Source organism: Bufo gargarizans, chromosome 2 (assembly GCF_014858855.1).
Source record: "Bufo gargarizans isolate SCDJY-AF-19 chromosome 2, ASM1485885v1, whole genome shotgun sequence".
Taxonomy (NCBI): Eukaryota; Metazoa; Chordata; class Amphibia; order Anura; family Bufonidae; genus Bufo; species Bufo gargarizans.
In genome coordinates this window covers 508,641,122-508,663,511 of record NC_058081.1, presented here as the reverse complement: position 1 = coordinate 508,663,511, position 22,390 = coordinate 508,641,122, and the positions used below count along the sequence as shown (strand labels likewise).

At 45.2% G+C, this 22,390-nt stretch overlaps 1 protein-coding gene across 2 annotated transcripts in view; it reads left to right on the top strand.

Annotated features, from left to right (window-relative positions):
• The first annotated feature begins 1,637 nt into the window (after positions 1 to 1,637).
• Positions 1,638 to 22,390, top strand: part of TSPAN9 (tetraspanin 9) — a 490,638-nt gene continuing 469,885 nt past the window's right edge. For both annotated transcript variants that reach the window (XM_044281283.1, XM_044281282.1), the window contains exon 1: positions 1,638 to 1,893. The gene's annotated coding sequence lies outside the window, so the exon portion shown is untranslated. The remainder of the gene's footprint in view (positions 1,894 to 22,390) is intronic.

Below are 22,390 nucleotides of genomic sequence, written 5' to 3'. Positions count from 1 at the left end.
CCACAAGACACAAAATGGCCGCCGATCACCCCAGAAAAATGAGACTGACAAACGGTCTGTGCAGCCTAAAAACAGTGAGCAATTGAGGATCAGCAGCTCAATGATCCACAGCTGCAGATCGATCAGTTAATCAAGTCCTTTGGAGGAGTTAATCTGCCTAATCTCGCCCTACTGTCGCAGCCGCAACCTCTCCCTACGCTAATCAGAGCAGAGTGACGGGCGGCGCTATGTGACTCCAGCTTAAATAGAGGCTGGGTCACATGGTGCTCTGGCCAATCACAGCCATGCCAATAGTAGGCATGGCTGTGATGGCCTCTTGGGGCAAGTAGTATGACGCTTGTTGATTGGCTGCTTTGCAGCCTTTCAAAAAGCGCCAAGAAAGCGTCACAAAAGCGCCAAGAAAGCGACGAACACCGAACCCGAACCCGGACTTTTACGAAAATGTCCGGGTTCGGGTCCGTGTCACGGACACCCCAAAATTCGGTACGAACCCGAACTATACAGTTCGAGTTCGCTCATCCCTATTAGAGACGCATTGTAGGTGGGGCGTCCCAGGAATAGATTTTTCATTGGTTTGACCATGGATTTTAGATACAGGGGTAAAGTTTTGCCCCAGGTGAAGTAATAGTTGTGACTTTTTTTCAGCAGCTGTCAGTTTCCACTAACCTGGTAACCCTGAAAACTTTGTTTTCTGGGTGGGTGGGGGTCTCAACGTTCAGACTCCTATCGATCATAAAGCAATGACATATCCAAGCGACATGGCATCGCTTTCTAAGATGGGCAAAATCTCTGTGGTGATCTAAGTTTAGGTGAGTGGCACTATGGGGTCTGTGTGTTCCAACCATAATATATTACAGTTAATAGTTGGCCACAAACATTGATGACAGTCGCCCGAACCTGTTGATTTGGAGGCGTCCCAACACTCCTGATGGCAGAAGTCGTGGTAAAGGATTGGGCATGTTGTCTCCTTACTGAGAACACATGCATGCTTGGCCAAGTTGACAAGGCATTTATATAAGGAGTCAGAAGACTGAAGGAGCAGGTATGGTTACTACAGGATAGTTCCAAACCCTATAGAAGCTGCACTTGTGGCCATATTAATTGTCACCCAGATGTCCCAGAATCAGATACAAAGCTGAATAGTATTTCTTCCTTCTTCCTAAACAATACATTTCTCTAACCTCCGATAAAACCCGTCCAACCTAAACACAAGGAAACAGTTTGGCGTTAGAAAACTGCACATTAAGCTTTGCAGATCTAGAGACAGAGAGAGAGAAAAAAAAAACTGAAATTGACCAGGGATTCCAATCTAAATAGAAATGTTCCAATGCTAAATATTGTTTCCAAACGCGTTTCGGGACAATACTGGCAGGATGTAGTTTTTGGAAGAATTATGATGCTGGTATTTGGGGTTTCGTTGAACGCCTATGAACCAGGGCATTGTTTATTTCCTGGCTGAGGGCTGGTTTTGATCCTGAATGCTTTTAATCTTTGGGGAATGCGTGTGTAGTGAGGGACTGCTGCTGCTAGCCTTGTCATTACAGGGAAGGCTGGGCAGGAGGCTTGTCTGGGAGGAGGTGGGAGGTCCATAGGAGCTCAGTCACAAGGAGAGGAGGAGTCCTCATACTCAGTGACCCTGCTACACTGTAACTGAATCCCCATGTGGCTGCACTTTTTTATGCCAGAGCAGCCTGTTGCTCCATCTCCCTCTCCCCCAACCATTTCCGCCTCTAGCAATCCAGTGACTCCCTGTAACAAATGACTGGCTAACGCAGGAAAATCCCAGCACAGTTCCCCAGTTTGCATTTCTTTCCTACCACCACTGAATTTCCTCTCTTTCTCTTGGGATCTGTCTCCTCCCCAGGACTCTTGGAATACACATTCTGCCCAGAGGTGAGCAATTACTTTTTCACCTAAATTCCTTTCATGCAGAGATGCAGCAGAGCTGATTGTGTAATCCGAAGCTTTGCCCTTGCGTTATGTGTGCATTATGATAGCTTTCTCAGGAGGTTTACCTGCATTCCTATGTAAAACCATTGCATGAGTTGTGCCAAATGACAAACTCACCAGTTTTGAACCATCTGACAAACTCAGTGCTGCTATATGTCTGTCTTTTACAGAATGCTGGTAGAACGTTGAAAGCAACATCATTACTGGACAGTTTGTTTCATCAATCTTTATTCTGTGGTTCCTTGGTATACTTTGTCTGGAATTTGGGACTTTGGGAATGTCATGCTGTTTAATTAGGTTAGATTGTAAGCTCTTAGGGTACAGGAGTCATTGGAATTGTACTGCAATGGAGTTAGTGTACTAGATTGTAAGCTCTGAGGGAAGAAGAGAGTTTAGAAATGCACTTTAGTAGAGTTAGTCCTTCAAATGGTAAACTCTTATGGGCCAGGACCCCTTAGAGGTAGTTGAGTATATCATAGTTGAGATACTCCTTTAGATTGTTAGCTTTCAGGGTATATGTCCCCCTAATACCAAGTGAACCTTTAGGCGCGTAGTCTAGTAGATTGTGAGCTCTTAGGAGTGAACCTTTAAGTGTGTGTAGTCTAGTAGATTGTAAGCTCTTAAGGTTACAGGATCCTCTATTGGTTGCTGAGATTTTAGAAAGCACTGCCGTGGGGGTAGTCTTTTAAATGGTAAACTCTTATGGGCCAGGAGCCCTAGAGGTAGTTTAGTATACTGTAGGTGAGCTAGTCCTTCAGATTGTAAGCTTTTAGGGTATATGACCCTCAATGCCAAGTGAACCTTTAAAGGGGTTGTGCTGCAATATATATTGATGACCTGTCCTGAGTATAGGTCATCAATATAAATCACTGCACAACCTATTTAAGCATGCAGTCTGCTAGATTGTAAGCTATTAGGTTATAGGATGCAAATCTTTGAGCATGTAGTCTAGAAGATTGTAAGCTCTTGGGTTATAGGATGTGAACCTTTGAGCATGTAGTCTAGAAGATTGTTAGCTCTTGGGTTATAGGATGTGAATCTTTGAGCATGTAGTCTAGAAGATTGTAAGCTCTTAGGTTATAGGATGTGAACCTTTGAGCATGTAGTGTAGAAGATTGTAAGCTCTTAGGTTATAGGATGTGAATCTTTGAGCATGTAGTATACTCTAGAAGATTGTAAGCTCTTAGGTTATAGGATGTGAACCTTTGAGCATGTAGTGTAGAAGATTGTAAGCTCTTAGGTTATAGGATGTGAAAGTTTGAGCATGTAGTGTAGAAGATTGTAAGCTCTTAGGTTATAGGAAGTGAATCTTTGAGCATGTAGTGTACTCTAGAAGATTGTAAGCTCTTAGGTTATAGGATGTGAACCTTTGAGCATGTAGTGTAGAAGATTGTAAGCTCTTAGGTTATAGGATGTGAACCTTTGAGCATGTAGTGTAGAAGATTGCAAGCTCTTAGGTTATAGGATGTGAATCTTTGAGCATGTAGTCTACTCTAGAAGATTGTAAGCTCTTAGGTTATAGGATGTGAATCTTTGAGCATGTAGTCTACTCTAGAAGATTGTAAGCTCTTAGGTTATAGGATGTGAACCTTTTAGCATGTAGTGTAGAAGATTGTAAGCTCTTAGGTTACAGGTCCTCTATTGGTAGCTAAGATTTTAGCAATGCACTGCAGTAGAGATAGCCCTTTAGACTGTAAGCTCATATGGGGTAGGACAGCATACTTCTTCCCTGAATGTACTATAGTTGAAGTCCTTCAGTAGACTGTAAGATCTTTGTACAATTCCCTAAGTATACCCTCCAGGTAACTGAGGCTTTAGAGTATCATAGTAGAGTTAGGCTATTTTCACTATAGCGGCAGGATGGATCCGACAGGCTGGCGATCCGTCCTGCCGCTATTTCGCCATGCCGCCAGACCGCCGCCCCGTCCCCATTGACTATAATTGGGACGGGGACGGAGCTCTGGCACAGCACGGCAGTGCACGGCGAAAAGGCCGCCAGACTAAAAGTACTGCACGTCCGACTTTTTAGTCCGACGGCCTCTCACCGCGAACTGCCATGCTGCGCTGGAGCTCCGCCCCCCACAGAGCGGCGGCATGGCGAAATAGCGGCAGGACAGATCCGACAGGGTGAACAGCCTGTCGGATCCGTCCTGCCGCTAGTGTGAAAGTACCCTTAGTCCTTCAGATGGTAAGCTCTTAGGCGTTAGCCTTCTAACAGGCTGAGACTTTGCTATTGTACTGTAGTTGAGTTACTCTTTTAGGGCTCACGCACACGAACGTGTGCCAGCCGGTCCCGTATTATACAGGCACTGGCCATTTGTGCACTGCATCACAGATGTGGACCCATTTGCTTGAATGGGTACGCAATCCAAAAGGTGTGGTGCGGAACGGAGGCATGGAACCCCACGGATGCATTACGGAGTGCTTCCATGGTTTTAACTGTCTGTGCCTCCACACCACAGAAAAATAGAACATGTTCTATTTTTGGGCGGTGAGGACAGATTACAGACCCATTCAAATTGAATGGGCTTGCCTCCGTCTGCGGCAGCCAAACACAGATGGTGCATGTGTATTGGGGACCTCAATTTGCGGTCCTCAATGCACCGAATGGGCTGCGCGTGTGCATGAGCCCTTAGACTGTAAGCTCTTATGGTGCAGGTTCTTCTGCTTTTTGTGTTTTTATTAGTAGATGTTCCAGTCAATTTATTTTCTTTATAATGTTATTTGCTGTTGTACTGTAAGTTGTCTAACCATAGGAAATAATAATAATAAGTATTATTATTATTCTTGTATACATTCTGTCTCCCTGTGTTAGTTCAAGGACTAGTAGTTGTACAATGTATAATGTGCTGAGAGTGGGTCATGCTTCAGAGATATATGAACCTGAATCTAGTAAATTGCTTGTGCTGATCTAAGGCAGAGCTATGTAACACAGGCTCCACTGATGTGCTGGGACTTTTAGTTCTACAACAACTACTTTAGCAGACTCTTTGTATTGCGGCTGCCTTTTACGGACAGGACACCCTCCCCATTCTTCCTGCTCTGGACTGTTTCCTGTATATTGTTGAAGAGAAAAGAAAACCAAAATGTCTACACTCGGTAATGCTCATATCACTTAAAGAAGGTCATCTGGCAACTGATGATCTAGAAGTTTTTAGACTGGTTCTGGCCAGGTTATAGCAGCATGGTATATGTTCAATTTCATTTTGGAGCTTTGCATGATAGTTAATAATCCAAAATATCCAATAATTCAACAGTTATCAGTTACTGTTAATGTTGGGAAAAGAGATTTTTAGAAAATCTGAGCACTTTAGATTTGGGTTACCTGAAACAAATCAGGTGGCTGAATCATCAACTTTTAAGATATTCGCTTATCTCTACTGGTAACTAGGGATGAGCGAATTGATACTAAATGAATCAGATTCGGACCAAATTTTTCTAAAAATAAAAGGTGGATCCGAACCTGAAATTTAAGTGACCTGATTCATGCAAATTTTAGAGCAAGAAATAGAGAGAGAAAAAAGAGAGAAAAATCAGAGTTCTAATAGACCTGGTGGTGTCATCCACAACATTTTAGGCCAGTTAGAGCACTTTCGATTCAGGTACAATTGATTTGGACCTGAATCGAGCCGGTCTACTGATCTGGTTGAATCAAAACTGAATTGAATTTTGAGCATGTCTACTGATCACAATGCCCCTATAACACTGACTGGGTCGGACTGTCCCACTAGAGTTCAGTAGGGCCAGTCTATGATGCCATAATAGGCCCCAAAGGTCCAAGAGAAAACTGTATTTGGGGATGACTTTTGTGCTAATCACTGTCCACTAGGTTCTACGTCTTAGGTTATGAATCAGTAAGCCTTTATCAATTATATAGGGTTTGGGCCCCAAGAGTAATTTCCTCTGGTGGGCCTAAGGAACCCCACACTGAACACTGATTCCCTAGTGCCAGCCACAATACCATATAACAATAGCTACCACAGATCTCTAGGTGGCATCCACAATGTCCTATAATAGTGCCACCATGTGCTTTACAACGACACATTGTCCCTATTAACAGCCGCAATGCCACTTTTACACATACAGGTTTTTAGTGGCCTTTTATGTAGCCTTTTTTGCAGTAAAAATACCTGCTTCAGATATTAGCTGAAGGTCTATGGCAGGGATCAGCAACCTTTGGCATACCAGCTGTTCAGAGACTACAACTCCCAGAATACTCTTTTCACTTCTACTGGAGTTAAAAGAACAGCTGAGCAAGTGTGCATGCTGTGAGTTGTAGTTTCACAGCAGCTGGAGTGCCGAAAGTTACCAATCCCTGGTCTATGGAAAATGCAGGACATGCAAGCCCTTTTTTACTAATAGTATTTTTTTACTACTAGGAAAAAAAGACAAAAGAAAAGAACACATGGCCATTTAGAAAAGAACGCTACTAAAAACACCACAAAAACTGCTGCTACAGAAAAAAAAAACATAGGTGCCCTAAAAATGTCTGAGCATATAATGGCGTGGAAAAAACACACAAGTGCAAAACTCATGTGTCCAGGGACTCCTAACCATCACTACCACAGTGACCCCAGTGCCAGCCACAAAGCCAATATAACAATGAGGGTGGGTTTACATGTAGGTTTTTGTTGGTGTTTTTATGCACTTTTGTGTTTTTTGTGGTAAAAACACCAGCTCCAAATGTTAACTGAAGGTCTATGGGAAATATGTAATTCAGGGCACACAAGCATTTTATTTATTTTTTTTGCGCCTGCCATTTTACTTTATTTGGTGGCTTTTTTGTTTTTTTCTTATGGCTTCTTTCCTTTTCAAAAATGCACCACGCAGTAGCATTTGGTGTTTTTTCAGGCATTTTGACCTTCTCTATAGAGAAGACTCACTATGGGAAAAGAAAGACAGAAAAAGGCCACAAAAAGCACAGCAAAAGAAGTAGGTGCCCTAAAAACGATGCTTTTTCACTACAAAAAAAATGGCAGACAAAATTAGTGTGTGCAGGGACCTTAATTATAAAATGGGGAATTATAGTAGGACATATGGCAAGTTGCATAGTCACATATCTCGCATTGGATGCAATGAATGAACATATGGCTGCCTAATGTATTCTGCAAATTCACAGCAATTGAAATCATTTTTGATCATGGAAATTACAAAAATAATTCCAGGAAAGTTTAAAAAACAACAGCATTGTAGTAAGGTACAGTATATGGCAGTATGGTGGAATATACAGTACAGACCAAAAGTTTGGACACACCTTCTCATTCAAAGAGTTTTCTTTATTTTCATGACTATGATTGTAGATTCACACTGAAGGCATCAAAACTATGAATTAACACATGTGGAATTATATACATAACAAAAAAGTGTGAAACAACTGAAAATATGTCATATTCTAGGTTCTTCAAAGTAGCCACCTTTTGCTTTGCTTTGATTACTGCTTTGCACACTCTTGGCATTCTCTTGATGAGCTTCAAGAGGTAGTCACCTGAAATGGTTTTCACTTCACAGGTGTGCCCTGTCAGGTTTAATAAGTGGGATTTCTTGCCTTATAAATGGGGTTGGGACCATCAGTTGCGTTGTGGAGAAGTCAGGTGGATACACAGCTGATAGTCCTACTGAATAGACTGTTAGAATTTGTATTATGGCAAGAAAAAAGCAGCTAAGTAAAGAAAAAACGAGTGGCCATCATTACTTTAAGAAATGAAGGTTAGTCAGTCGGAAAAATTGGGAAAACTTTTAAAGTGTCCCCAAGTGCAGTCACAAAAACCATCAAGCGCTACAAAGAAACTGGCTCACATGCGGACCGCTCCAGGAAAGGAAGACCAAGAGTCATCTCTGCTGCAGAGGATAAGTTCATCCGAGTCACCAGCCTCAGAAATCGCAGGTTAACAGCAGCTCAGATTAGAGACCAGGTCAATGCCACACAGAGTTCTGGCAGACATATCTCTAGAACAACTGTTAAGAGGAGACTGTGTGAATCAGTCCTTCATGGTAGACTATCTGCTAGGAAACCACTGCTAAGGACAGGCAACAAGCAGAAGAGACTTGTTTGGGCTAAAAAACACAAGGAATGGACATTAGACCAGTGGAAATCTGTGCTTTGGTCTGATGATTTGGTATGGACTCTACATGCCTGGTTCCCACCGTGAAGCATGGAGGAGGAGGTGTGATGGTGTGGGGGTGCTTTGCTGGTGACACTGTTGGGGATTTATTCAAAATTGAAGGCATACTGAACCAGCATGGCTACCACAGCATCTCGCAGCGGCATGCTATTCCATCCGGTTTGAGTTTAGTTGGACCATCATTTATTTTTCAACAGGACAATGACCCCAAACACACCTCCAGGCTGTGTAAAGGCTATTTGACCATGAAGGAGAGTGATGGGGCGCTGCGCCAGATGACCTGGCCTCCACAGTCACCGGACCTGAACCCAATCGAGATGGTTTGGGGTGAGCTGGACCGCAGAGTGAAGGCAAAAGGGCCAACAAGTGCTAAGCATCTCTGGGAACTCCTTCAAGACTGTTGGAAGACCATTTCAGGTGACTACCTCTTGAAGCTCATCAAGAGAATGCCAAGAGTGTGCAAAACAGTAATCAAAGCAAAAGGTGGCTACTTTGAAGAACCTAGAATATGACATATTTTCTGTTGTTTCACACTTTTTTGTTATGTATATAATTCCACATGTGTTAATTCATAGTTTTGATGCCTTCAGTGTGAATCTACAATTTTCATAGTCATGAAAATAAAGAAAACTCTTTGAATGAGAAGGTGTGTCCAAACTTTTGGTCTGTACTGTAGTTCTCACACAATCTACTACCACCCCCATCTACCCCATGTGTGAACCCAGCCTGAGGCAGGCTATTAATTAAGCAGCACTATATGAACTATAAATAACTGTAATGGGGGAACAGACGCACAGGTTCTTTACACTTAAAGTGCAGCTGTTGCCTGCCGTGTAGCCAGCGTGTCCAGCACAATGGAGGCTCGTGGGAAGAGTTTACGACTCTTCCTCTAGACATCAGGGGGCAACACAATTAATATTACACAGCTAATTGACATTTTCCCTATATATCTTCTGCAGTAATATGGCCCCTTAGAGCAGATTTTGGGGCTCATCCTGGATGGAAATATACCCACTAGTTAAATTTAAAATGACACCCTTTTACAGGCATATGGAGGTGATAGGTACTCTGACTAGGGTCCTCTAATAATAACCAGGTCTTGTCACAACCATGTATTGCTTGCTATAATGTGTAACTACCTTCAATATTGGCTGCTTACTGTGGTGGGGGATCAGCAATGAGGCCCATAGTGATATAAAGTAAGCGGAAGATTTATCAAAGTGGTGTAAAGTAGAACTGGCTTAGCTGCCCTTAGCAACCAATCAGATTCCACCTTTCATTTTCCACAGCTCCTTTTAAAAATGAAAGGTGGAATCTGATTGGTTGCTATGGGAAACTAAGCCGGTTCTACTTTACACCACTTTGATAAATGACTCCATACATTTTGGATATAGGCACAATCTTAAGGCTATAAACACCTTCAGGGGCAGTTGTGTAACAGATTTTATATTGTGGTCCCGAAGTTTTTTGTGGTCCAACCTGGAAGTAGAGGACATTACAAGCCCTGAAATCAAGATTTAAAGGAACGCTGCAGACACACTACATTATGCCTAGAATAGGATCAGTGCATACCACAGGGGTAGTCTCTTTGCTATATCCTACTCGGCATAATGCAGTATATGAGTATTGAAGTAGTGTTTTACAGAAATTAATGTGTAAGTGTGTAGAGATTGAATGGTGTGACCAGTAGGTGGCAGCACCGGTTACTAGGGTTTTGGAACTACCCTTTTAAATTTGATTTGGATAAAGATACAGCTACATACACCACACATCGCTGTTTTTGGAAATCATGTCATTGTAAATGGTCATCAATAGTTGCTCGAGGACAGAAGTGAATCATAGGGCCCTTTTCTCTACAAGAGGTAGCTGTGCTGCTGGGGGCACTCATAATGTATTTGTGATAATTCGGCATAGGGGTTTGTTTCTCAGTGACCTTAATGTGAACTAACAGATGAAATCCTCAGGAAGTCGCTGATTGTCTAAACATGTTTCCCTCAGAGATAACATGCTCCGAGCTTGTTTAAAATGAATGTTACTGAATAATTTTAGGGTTTGTAAAAGACCGGGAAGTCATTAGGAAGTTAGGTACTTTCTAGGGTTAGGCGATATCAAAAACATTCCCACGATAACGATATTAAGACATTTATTGTGATACCGATAACTATATACTGTATATCGCAATAAATACCCAATTTAGAAGGAAAAAAACACTCAAAACATGCTGGAAATGTGGTGACAGTTATATGAGGTGCAGCACAGTGTATATGGGTGCAGAGTCAGTGTATATAGTTATAAGGAGTACAACACCGTGTATACATGGTGCAGGGTCAGTGTATACAGTTATATGAGGTACAGCACAGTGTATATGGGTGCAGGGTCAGTGTATACAGTTATATGGGGTACAGCACAGTGTATATGGGTGCAGGGTCAGTGTATACAGTTATATAGGGTACAGCACAGTGTATATGGGTGCAGGGTCAGTGTATACAGTTATATGGAGTACAGCACAGTGTATATGGGTGCAGGGTCAGTGTATATAGTTATAAGGAGTACAACACAGTGTATACATGGTGCAGGGTCAGTGTATACAGTTATATGAGGTACAGCACAGTGTATATGGGTGCAGGGTCAGTGTATACAGTTATATGGGGTACAGCACAGTGTATATGGGTGCAGGGTCAGTGTATATAGCTATATGTAGTACAGCACAGTGTATATGGGTGCAGGGTCAGTGTATACAGTTATATGGGGTACAGCACAGTGTATATGGGTGCAGGGTCAGTGTATATAGTTATATGGAGTACAGCACAGTGTATACAGGGTGCAGGGTCAGTGTATATAGTTATATGAGGTACAGCACAGTGTATAAAGGGTGCAGGGTCAGTGTATACAGTTATATAGGGTACAGCACAGTGTATATGGGTGCAGGGTCAGTGTATATAGTTATATGTAGTACAGCACAGTGTATATGGGTGCAGGGTCAGTGTATACAGTTATATGGGGTACAGCACAGTGTATATGGGTGCAGGGTCAGTGTATACAGTTATATAGGGTACAGCACAGTGTATATGGGTGCAGGGTCAGTGTATACAGTTATATGGAGTACAGCACAGTGTATATGGGTGCAGGGTCAGTGTATATAGTTATATGAGGTACAGCACAGTGTATATGGGTGCAGGGTCAGTGTATACAGTTATATGGAGTACAGCACAGTGTATATGGGTGCAGGGTCAGTGTATATAGTTATAAGGAGTACAACACAGTGTATACATGGTGCAGGGTCAGTGTATACAGTTATATGAGGTACAGCACAGTGTATATGGGTGCAGGGTCAGTGTATACAGTTATATGGGGTACAGCACAGTGTATATGGGTGCAGGGTCAGTGTATATAGTTATATGTAGTACAGCACAGTGTATATGGGTGCAGGGTCAGTGTATACAGTTATATGGGGTACAGCACAGTGTATATGGGTGCAGGGTCAGTGTATATAGTTATATGGAGTACAGCACAGTGTATACAGGGTGCAGGGTCAGTGTATATAGTTATATGAGGTACAGCACAGTGTATACAGGGTGCAGGGTCAGTGTATACAGTTATATAGGGTACAGCACAGTGTATATGGGTGCAGGGTCAGTGTATATAGTTATATGTAGTACAGCACAGTGTATATGGGTGCAGGGTCAGTGTATACAGTTATATGGGGTACAGCACAGTGTATATGGGTGCAGGGTCAGTGTATACAGTTATATGGAGTACAGCACAGTGTATACAGGGTGCAGGGTCAGTGTATATAGTTATATGGAGTACAGCACAGTGTATACAGGGTGCAGGGTCAGTGTATATAGTTATATGGAGTACAGCACAGTGTATATGGGTGCAGGGTCAGTGTATACAGTTATATGGAGTACAGCACAGTGTATATGGGTACAGGGTCAGTGTATACAGTTATATGGGGTACAGCACAGTGTATATGGGTGCAGGGTCAGTGTATATAGTTATATGGGGTACAGCACAGTGTATACAGGATGCAGGGTCAGTGTATACAGTTATATGGAGTACAGCACAGTGTATACAGGATGCAGGGTCAGTGTATACAGTTATATGGAGTACAGCACAGTGTATATGGGTGCAGGGTCAGTGTATACAGTTATATGGAGTACAGCACAGTGTATATGGGTGCAGGGTCAGTGTATACAGTTATATAGGGTACAGCACAGTGTATATGGGTGCAGGGTCAGTGTATACAGTTATATGGAGTACAGCACAGTGTATCTGGGTGCAGGGTCAGTGTATATAGTTATATGGAGTACAGCACAGTGTATACAGGGTGCAAGGTCAGTGTATACAGTTATATGGAGTACAGCACAGTGTATACAGGGTGCAGGGTCAGTGTATATAGTTATATGGCGTACAGTGCAGTGTATACAGGGTGCAGCGTCAGTGTATATAGTTATATGGAGTACAGCACAGTGTATATGGGTGCAGGGTCAGTGTATACAGTTATATAGGGTACATCACAGTGTATACAGGGTGCAGAGTCAGTGTATATAGTTATATGGAGTACAGCACAGTGTATATGGGTGCAGGGTCAGTGTATACAGTTATATGAGGTACAGCACAGCAGTGGCGTACCAAGGGGGGGGCGGGCCGCCCCGGGTGCCACTCACAAGGGGGGTGCCAGGCCGCCTGTCTTTAAAAAAATAAATAAATATTTTTTATTCTTCAGGGCCGCACCGCCGATCGCCACAGGCGGCGCGGCCCTGGATGTAATTGCGGCCGCTGTGTGCTGTGGGGCAGGGCAGGGAGAGGCGTGTCCCGCCCCTGTTCTTCTGATAGGCCGCAGGCACTAATGCCTGCAGCCTATCAGAGGCCGGCTCAGGCAGCGTGATGATGTCATTATCATCGCGACGCCTGAGCCCGGCAGCACACAGCAGGGACACAGGCCGGAAAAGGCTTGCATCGCTGCTGAGCTGATGGAGGTAAGTATTAGTTTTTTTGTTTTTTTTTCCTCTTTGCGGGAGGGGGGGGGGGGGGGCTGGCACTATGGGGGGGGGAGATCTGGCACTATGGGGGGGAGATCTGGCACTATGGGGGGAGATCTGGCACAATGGGGGGGGGGGGAACTAGCACTATGGAGGGGCACTATGGGGGGGCTGGCACTATGGGGGGAGATCTGGCACTATGGGGGGGAGATCTGGCACTATGGGGGGGGGGAACTAGCACTATGGAGGGGCACTATGGGGGGGCTGGCACTATGGGGGGAGATCTGGCACTATGGGGGGAGATCTGGCACAATGGGGGGAGATCTGGCACTATGGGGCAGCTGACACTATAGAGGGAGCTGGCACTATAGGGGGAGCTGGCAGTATAGGGGGGAGATCTGGCACTATGGGGGGAGATCTGGCACTATGGGGGGAGATCTGGCACTATGGGGGGAGATCTGGCACTATGGGGCAGCTGGCACTATAGGGGGAGCTGACACTTTGGGGGGGAGCTGGCACTATGGGGGGGAGCTGGCACTATGGGGGGAGATCTGGCACTATGGGGGGAGATCTGGCACTATGGGGGAACTAGCACTATGGGGGGGTACTATAGGGGGAGCTGACACTATAGAGGGAGCTGGCACTATAGGGGGGGCTGGCACTATGAGGGAGATCTGGCACTATGGGGGAGCTGGCACTATGGGGGAACTAGCACTAGGGGGAGCTGGCACATAGGGGGGCCGGCACTATGGGGGGGAGCTGGCACTATGGGGGGGGAGCTGGCACTATGGGGGGGGGAACTGGCACTATGGGGGCATTTCTTACTGGCACATTATGGGGGGCACCATGGGGGAGAGGAGCACTATGGGGGTATCTGTGGGCTTTTTTTTAATTATTGGCACATTCTGGGGGGCACTATAGGGGAGAGCAGCACTATGGGGCATCTGGTATTACTATAGGGGCATTATTTGGGGGCACTATGGGGAAGTGGGGGCTCTAAAGTGGTCTTTTGTATTGGAACATTATGGGGGCACTGGCATTTGGTGGCACTAAGGGGGCATTTTTTACTGGCACATTATGGGAGGCACTATAGGGGAGAGCGGCACTATGGGGGAGTGGAGCACTATTGAGGCATATGGTGGCACTAAGAAGGGGCATTTTTTTACTGACACATTGTGGGGGAGGAGCACTATAGGGGCATCTGCTGGGGGCACTAAGGGGCATTTTTTTACTGGCATATTATGGGGGACACTATGGGGAAGGGGGAGAGGAGCAGTATGAGGGCATTTACTGTATATGGGTGCAGGGTCAGTGTATACAGTTATATAGGGTACATCACAGTGTATACAGGGTGCAGAGTCAGTGTATATAGTTATATGGAGTACAGCACAGTGTATATGGGTGCAGGGTCAGTGTATACAGTTATATGAGGTACAGCACAGCAGTGGCGTACCAAGGGGGGGGGCGGGCCGCCCCGGGTGCCACTCACAAGGGGGGTGCCAGGCCGCCTGTCTTTAAAAAAATAAATAAATATTTTTTATTCTTCAGGGCCGCACCGCCGATCGCCACAGGCGGCGCGGCCCTGGATGTAATTGCGGCCGCTGTGTGCTGTGGGGCAGGGCAGGGAGAGGCGTGTCCCTCCCCTGTTCTTCTGATAGGCCGCAGGCACTAATGCCTGCAGCCTATCAGAGGCCGGCTCAGGCAGCGTGATGATGTCATTATCATCGCGACGCCTGAGCCCGGCAGCACACAGCAGGGACACAGGCCGGAAAAGGCTTGCATCGCTGCTGAGCTGATGGAGGTAAGTATTAGTTTTTTTGTTTTTTTTTCCTCTTTGCGGGAGGGGGGGGGGGGGGGGGCTGGCACTATGGGGGGGGAGATCTGGCACTATGGGGGGGAGATCTGGCACTATGGGGGGAGATCTGGCACAATGGGGGGGGGGAACTAGCACTATGGAGGGGCACTATGGGGGGGCTGGCACTATGGGGGGAGATCTGGCACTATGGGGGGGAGATCTGGCACTATGGGGGGGGGGGAACTAGCACTATGGAGGGGCACTATGGGGGGGCTGGCACTATGGGGGGAGATCTGGCACTATGGGGGGAGATCTGGCACAATGGGGGGAGATCTGGCACTATGGGGCAGCTGACACTATAGAGGGAGCTGGCACTATAGGGGGAGCTGGCACTATAGGGGGGAGATCTGGCACTATGGGGGGAGATCTGGCACTATGGGGGGAGATCTGGCACTATGGGGGGAGATCTGGCACTATGGGGCAGCTGGCACTATAGGGGGAGCTGACACTTTGGGGGGGAGCTGGCACTATGGGGGGGAGCTGGCACTATGGGGGGAGATCTGGCACTATGGGGGGAGATCTGGCACTATGGGGGAACTAGCACTATGGGGGGGTACTATAGGGGGAGCTGACACTATAGAGGGAGCTGGCACTATAGGGGGGGCTGGCACTATGAGGGAGATCTGGCACTATGGGGGAGCTGGCACTATGGGGGAACTAGCACTAGGGGGAGCTGGCACTATAGGGGGAGCTGGCACATAGGGGGGCCGGCACTATGGGGGGGAGCTGGCACTATGGGGGGGGAGCTGGCACTATGGGGGGGGGAACTGGCACTATGGGGGCATTTCTTACTGGCACATTATGGGGGGCACCATGGGGGAGAGGAGCACTATGGGGGTATCTGTGGGCTTTTTTTTAATTATTGGCACATTCTGGGGGGCACTATAGGGGAGAGCAGCACTATGGGGCATCTGGTATTACTATAGGGGCATTATTTGGGGGCACTATGGGGAAGTGGGGGCTCTAAAGTGGTCTTTTGTATTGGAACATTATGGGGGCACTGGCATTTGGTGGCACTAAGGGGGCATTTTTTACTGGCACATTATGGGAGGCACTATAGGGGAGAGCGGCACTATGGGGGAGTGGAGCACTATTGAGGCATATGGTGGCACTAAGAAGGGGCATTTTTTTACTGACACATTGTGGGGGAGGAGCACTATAGGGGCATCTGCTGGGGGCACTAAGGGGCATTTTTTTACTGGCATATTATGGGGGACACTATGGGGAAGGGGGAGAGGAGCAGTATGAGGGCATTTACTGGGGCACTATATAGGGGTATTTTATACTGGCATACATTATGGGGACATTAGCTCAACTGCGGGCACTAAGCGGGGGTATTTCATGTACTGTCATATTATAGGGAAAATTAGTACTACTAGGGGGTATTATGGGGAGCTTTACTACTACTGGGGGCTATGAGGAACATGATTACTAGGGCACTATAGTAGTATTCCCAGGGGGACTGTTTCTGCAGTATAGTATTGGGGGTGGCAGGAAACTAATGTCTGTTTGGGTGCCAAACAAAGGGTTCGCCCCGGGTGCCAAATGCTCTAGGTACGCCCCTGCAGCACAGTGTATATGGGTGCAGGGTCAGTGTATATAGTTATATGAGGTACAGCACAGTGTATATGGGTGCAGGGTTAGTGTATGCAGTTATATAGGGTACAGCACAGTGTATACAGGGTGCAAGGTCAGTGTATACAGTTATATGGAGTACAGCACAGTGTATATGGGTGCAGGGTCAGTGTATACAGTTATATGGGGTACGGCACAGTGTATATGGGTGCAGGGTTAGTGTATACAGTTATATAGGGTACAGCACAGTGTATATGGGTGCAGGGTCAGTGTATACAGTTATATGGGGTACAGTGCAGTGTATACAGGGTGCAGGGTCAGTGTATACAGTTATATGGGGTACAGTGCAGTGTATACAAGGTGCAGGGTCTTTGTATACATTTATTTGGAGTACAGCCTGTGCCCCATCTAACTGTATACACTAATCCTGCATTCCATTTAACTGTATGCACTGACCCTACACTCGATATGACTGTATGCACTGACCCTACACCTGATATGACTGTATGCACTGACCCTACACCCAATATAACTGTTTGCACTGACCCTACACCCGATATGACTGTATGCACTGACCCTACACCCGATATAACTGTATGCACTGACCCTACACCCGATATAACTGTATGCACTGACCCTACACCTGATATGACTGTATGCACTGACCCTACACCCGATATAACTGTATGCACTGACCCTACACCTGATTTGACTGTATGCACTGACCCTACACCCGATATAACTGTATGCACTGACCCTACACCTGATATGACTGTATGCACTGACCCTACACCCGATATAACTGTATGCACTGACCCTACACCCGATATAACTGTATGCACTGACCCTACACCTGATATGACTGTATGCACTGACCCTACACCCGTTATAACTGTTTGCACTGACCCTACACCCGATATGACTGTATGCACTGACCCTACACCCGATATAACTGTATGCACTGACCCTACACCTGATATGACTGTATGCACTGACCCTACACCCGTTATAACTGTTTGCACTGACCCTACACCCGATATAACTGTATGCACTGACCCTACACCCGATATAACTGTATGCACTGACCCTACACCTGATATGACTGTATGCACTGACCCTACACCCGATATAACTGTATGCACTGACCCTACACCCGATATAACTGTTTGCACTGACCCTACACCCGATATGACTGTATGCACTGACCCTACACCCGATATAACTGCATTCACTGACCCTACACCCGATATAACTGCATTCACTGACCCTACACCTGATATGACTGTATGCACTGACCCTACACCCGATATAACTGTATGCACTGACCGTACACCCAATATAACTGCATTCACTGACCCTACAGCTGATATAACTCTATGCACTGACCCTACACCCGATATAACTGTATGCACTGACCCTGCAGCCTATTTAACTGTATACACTGTGTATACAGGGTGCAGTGTCACTATATATAGATGGAGTACAGCACAGCTATACTGTTTGCTCCGTCCCCCTCCTGCCCGACATTTCACTTCCAGCACCTCCTGCCTCAGTCTCACCTGCACTACTGTACCATCTTTATCGTTCCTCCCTGTCTCTCTATGATTGTCCCTACTCTGGCCCACCCTCCGCTGTTCTATGGTTGCTAGGGAAAGCTGAGCTGGGACAGATATAGCGGCGATGCAGCTTCCTGTCACTAAACACCAGTCCATGTAAGTGCACCGCATACTGCTGTTTTAGAAGCGGTCAGTGCGCGACTGCCCTTGTGATGTCCCTAAAATACAACGGTAATTAAGAAATGGTGATATTGCCATATTGCCGTTTCTTAAAACTGCGGTATATCATGAGCACCGTCCAATATCCAGTATTAACTATTGTTAAGTTAATTGAAGCATAAGCAGAATCCGAAGTTTAGGAAAAATTCAATTCACTGTGAAGCTGCTTTTCCTTGCACTTCGTGGTAACAAATAAATTTTTCCTAAAATGGCTGAATCTAAAAAAAATTAGACCTCTTTCACACGGGTGTCACAGATTTTCTCCGGATGCGTCGCGTGTGCATTGCGGGAAACCCGCGCAAGTGCACATGCAATTTCAGTTAGTTTTGACGCGTTACGTTGTTCAGTTTTTATCGCGCGGGTGCAATGCGTTTTGCACGCGCGTGATAAAAAACTAAATGTGGTACCCAGACCCAAACCCGGACTTCTTCATTAAAGTTCGGGTTTGGGTTAAGTTTTCTGTAGATTTTATTATTCTCCCTTATAACATGGTTATAAGGAAAAATAATAGCATTCTTAATACAGAATGCTTACTAAAATGTGGCTTGAGGGGTTAAAAAAATAAATATATTTACTCACCTCTTCCTCTTGTTCGCGCAGCCAGCATGTCTTCTTTTGTCTTCTTTTAGGACCTGCAAAAGGACCTTCAATTATCCTTCTATCTTTATTCAGCTGGACCTGCACTGACATCACCAAAGGTCCTTTTGCAGGTCCTGAAAGAAGAAGAAAGAAGACGATGCCGACTGCGCGAACAATAGGATGAGGCGAGTTAACTTTTATTTATTTTTTAACCCCTCAAGCCACATTTTTGTAAGCATTCTGAATTAAGAATGCTATTATTTTTCCTTATAACCATCTTATAAGGAAAAATAATACAGTGATTAGACTTTAATGGGGTTCCTCATCCCTATCATCTCCTAGCAACCATGCATGAAAATCGCACTTGCTTGCGATTTTCACGCAGATCCATTCATTTCTATGGGGCCTGCGTTGCGTGAAAAACACAGAATAAAGAAAATGCTGCGATTTTCCCGCAACGCACAATCACTGCTCATCTGAACAGCCCCATTGAAGTGAATGGGTCAGGATTCAGTGTGGGTGCATTGAGCTCACCTCACGCATTGCACCAGCACGGAATTCTCGCCCGTGTGAAAGGGGCCTTATACTCACCTCATCCACTTGATCGCGGAGAGGCTGTCCGCTCTGTCTTTATTGGAAAAAAAAAAACACCAAAGGAACTGCGGCGAGTGTAAGGACGTCACGAGCAGGGGGCCAGCATCATCATGTGGTGGCGTCTTCATGCTCGCCGCAGGTCCTTTGGTGGGTTTTTTCAATCAAGATGGGAACAGACGGCCTCTCTGCAAGCAAGTGAATAAGGTAGGTTTTTTGTTTCTTTTTTTTTTTTTAACCCCGGATTAACCCCCTGAGCACCTGAATGTGAGTCTCAGGTGCCACAATCAGAATTGAATGTGGCATCTGAGGGGTTAAATGATGGGACAGCAGAATTGCCTTTCCCCATCATTGCGCTCTCTCCATACAAGGAAAAAGCAATTTGTGAGGAAGTAATCCGTAATGAATCAAATTTCTTGACGATGTTCAACAAAGCTGCTGAATCAAATTTTTCAAAACTTCGCTCATCTATAGTATTAACCTTTTTATTATCTACCGTAAGTTAGTTAAAAGGGGTATTTTGAGAAAATGAAAGGGCTATGGCACTCTCAGGAACAGCCCTGACCCTTTATTATCCAGCCAAGTGGTGGCTGTGCCTGGTACTGCTTCTCAGCCCCTCTAACTTGAAAGGGTCACATACGCATTGCCCATAGCATCCTTTATTTTCTAATGGAGCTCTGAAAAATGAACGGTGGAATTTAATTGGTTGCTATGGGTTTGCTCCCCTACTGAAATGATTGTAATGGATGATTTCTTAACTGCGCTACTTACTGAAAAACTCCAGCTGATCCTTCAAATTCGTAATTTGATCAGGAACTCCAGTGGATCTTAGATCACTTTGTGACAGGAACTCCGGTGGATCCTGGATCCTGCTCATACTTGTTAACAGGAACTCCAGTGGACCCTAGATCCTATTCATACTTTGTGACAGCAACTCTAATGATTACTATATCCTATTCATATTATGTAACAGGAACTCCGCTGTATCCTAGATCCTACTCATACTTTGTGACAGCAACTCCAATGGTTCCAGGTTCCTATTCATACTTTGTGACAGGAACTCCAGTGGATTATTTTCATACTTTGTGACAAGAACTCCAGTGGATCATATATCCTATTCATATTATGTAACAGGAACTACAGTGGATCCTAGATGCTATTTATACCTAGCAAAAGGAAGGTTGAAGTGCATATCAGGACAATGGACACCGGACATATGGTTGTCATTGTGGTGTACTCCTGTTTGGTACCTTCTGGAGCCACTTGAAAGAGCAGTTCGTCATGTAGAGGGTCTGGAGTAAGTAATATATTACTTGTCCATTCTTGTTAACAGGTGCTATGTAATACTACAATGAAATGGGAGGCTGCCCACAACTTTATACTGAGGAGGTTCCATTCAGGGCCTGTAAAAAGCTGAGTGATGAGAAATATTGCACTGTAATATATCACTTATAGCTACTGTATTGTTCCAGGTTATTTTAGGACTCTGGATTCCCCTTGTGATATCATATTTTAAGCAGATTGAGAACCAGGCCTTAAATACCTCCTCAGTTAATTATGGCCTTGTATGTGTCTCGCTGACAGCTCACTTATTTATTTTTGCCTCGTTAGGAGACGAACAACCTTGTATAGACTTAATGATTTATTTAACAGGTTACTTCATGTAATAATTGGCTTTCAGCTCCTCCTTTATTACAATTTTACCACAGACAGAAACTAGGCTGAAATATAGAGGGTCAGAATTAACAATCATTCATAACCATCAGGAAAAAGGTAACCTGTCAGTACACACCTAATTTCAGTAGAGGGGCAACTTTTAGGGGACGCCAGCCACATATATTGACCCTCTCAGTAGTATTGAATGGGCTGCCGTGATGGGTATAAATGCATCATGGGCATGGTAAGAGTCAAACAACGCAGCTCAGGGTTGTCTGTTGAAAACATCTCCTGTAAAATGCCCTATTAGAACATTTTAAGGGCCCCACTGCTAATTATGCACTACTCTCATCACCGATGGGGCACCGTAATCTCGTGCATGCGCCCTAAATCCACTGGTCAGCACACGCGAGCGAAGTGCGCAGACTTTCGCTGAGGCTGCGCGCTTCGTTCGCTGAGGCTGCTGCCAGGACACCGCTCGGGCGCTGACCAGTGGATTTAGGGCGCATGCACAAGATTACAGTGCACTATCGGCAATGAAAGTAGTGCATAATTAGCAGTGGGGAGGCGCTGGGCTACGAGATAAGGGGCGCGGCTGGGCACAAACGGCTAGAGGGACAGCCCCTTGGGCACGTTAGTAAGGTAATTAGCAAATTAATCAAACCAATTTTTATCAAAAATGAAAGGACAGGTGGGGGTAAAACTAGTATATTTTTAATTAGATAATTGAGACTAAGAGAATGATATGAACAGCTCCATATCGAAAATCCCTTTAAGTTCCTCATAAATTACTGTGACCTCAGTGCTTTGTTGCCAACAGTCATGAATTTGCAGGATTGTCCTGAATTTTCACAGACTATCCCAGCAAATTTGACTGGGCAGGGCTTATGCAGAACCCGTCCAGATGCCAGATGTGGGCCTGCTGGGGTTTATTTGGGGCATCACCGTGGGTAGGGTGTTGGTAAGTATGTCAGTGTTTCTGTACAGGTAAAAAAGATACAAGCAAACTGACCAAATCTGGTTTCTAGCTGAAATTTTTGCTTCTTTTTGGGACTTCTTTCTCCCATTGGAGAACACTGCAGTTTTGTCATGATCCTGGAAATCCCATGATCTCACCAATACTCTCACGTATGTGATGTTACTATGGAGCCCTAACCGGTCAGTGACAAAGCATTAGGTTCTACAAAGCTGCCAGTTTGTAACAATGTTTATTTTCTGAAGTGTATTAAATTGGAGTAAAAGGGCAATGAACCTAACAAAATGGCTGCTCCCAATTTCCTGTTTTCAGTTAATTAGGAAATA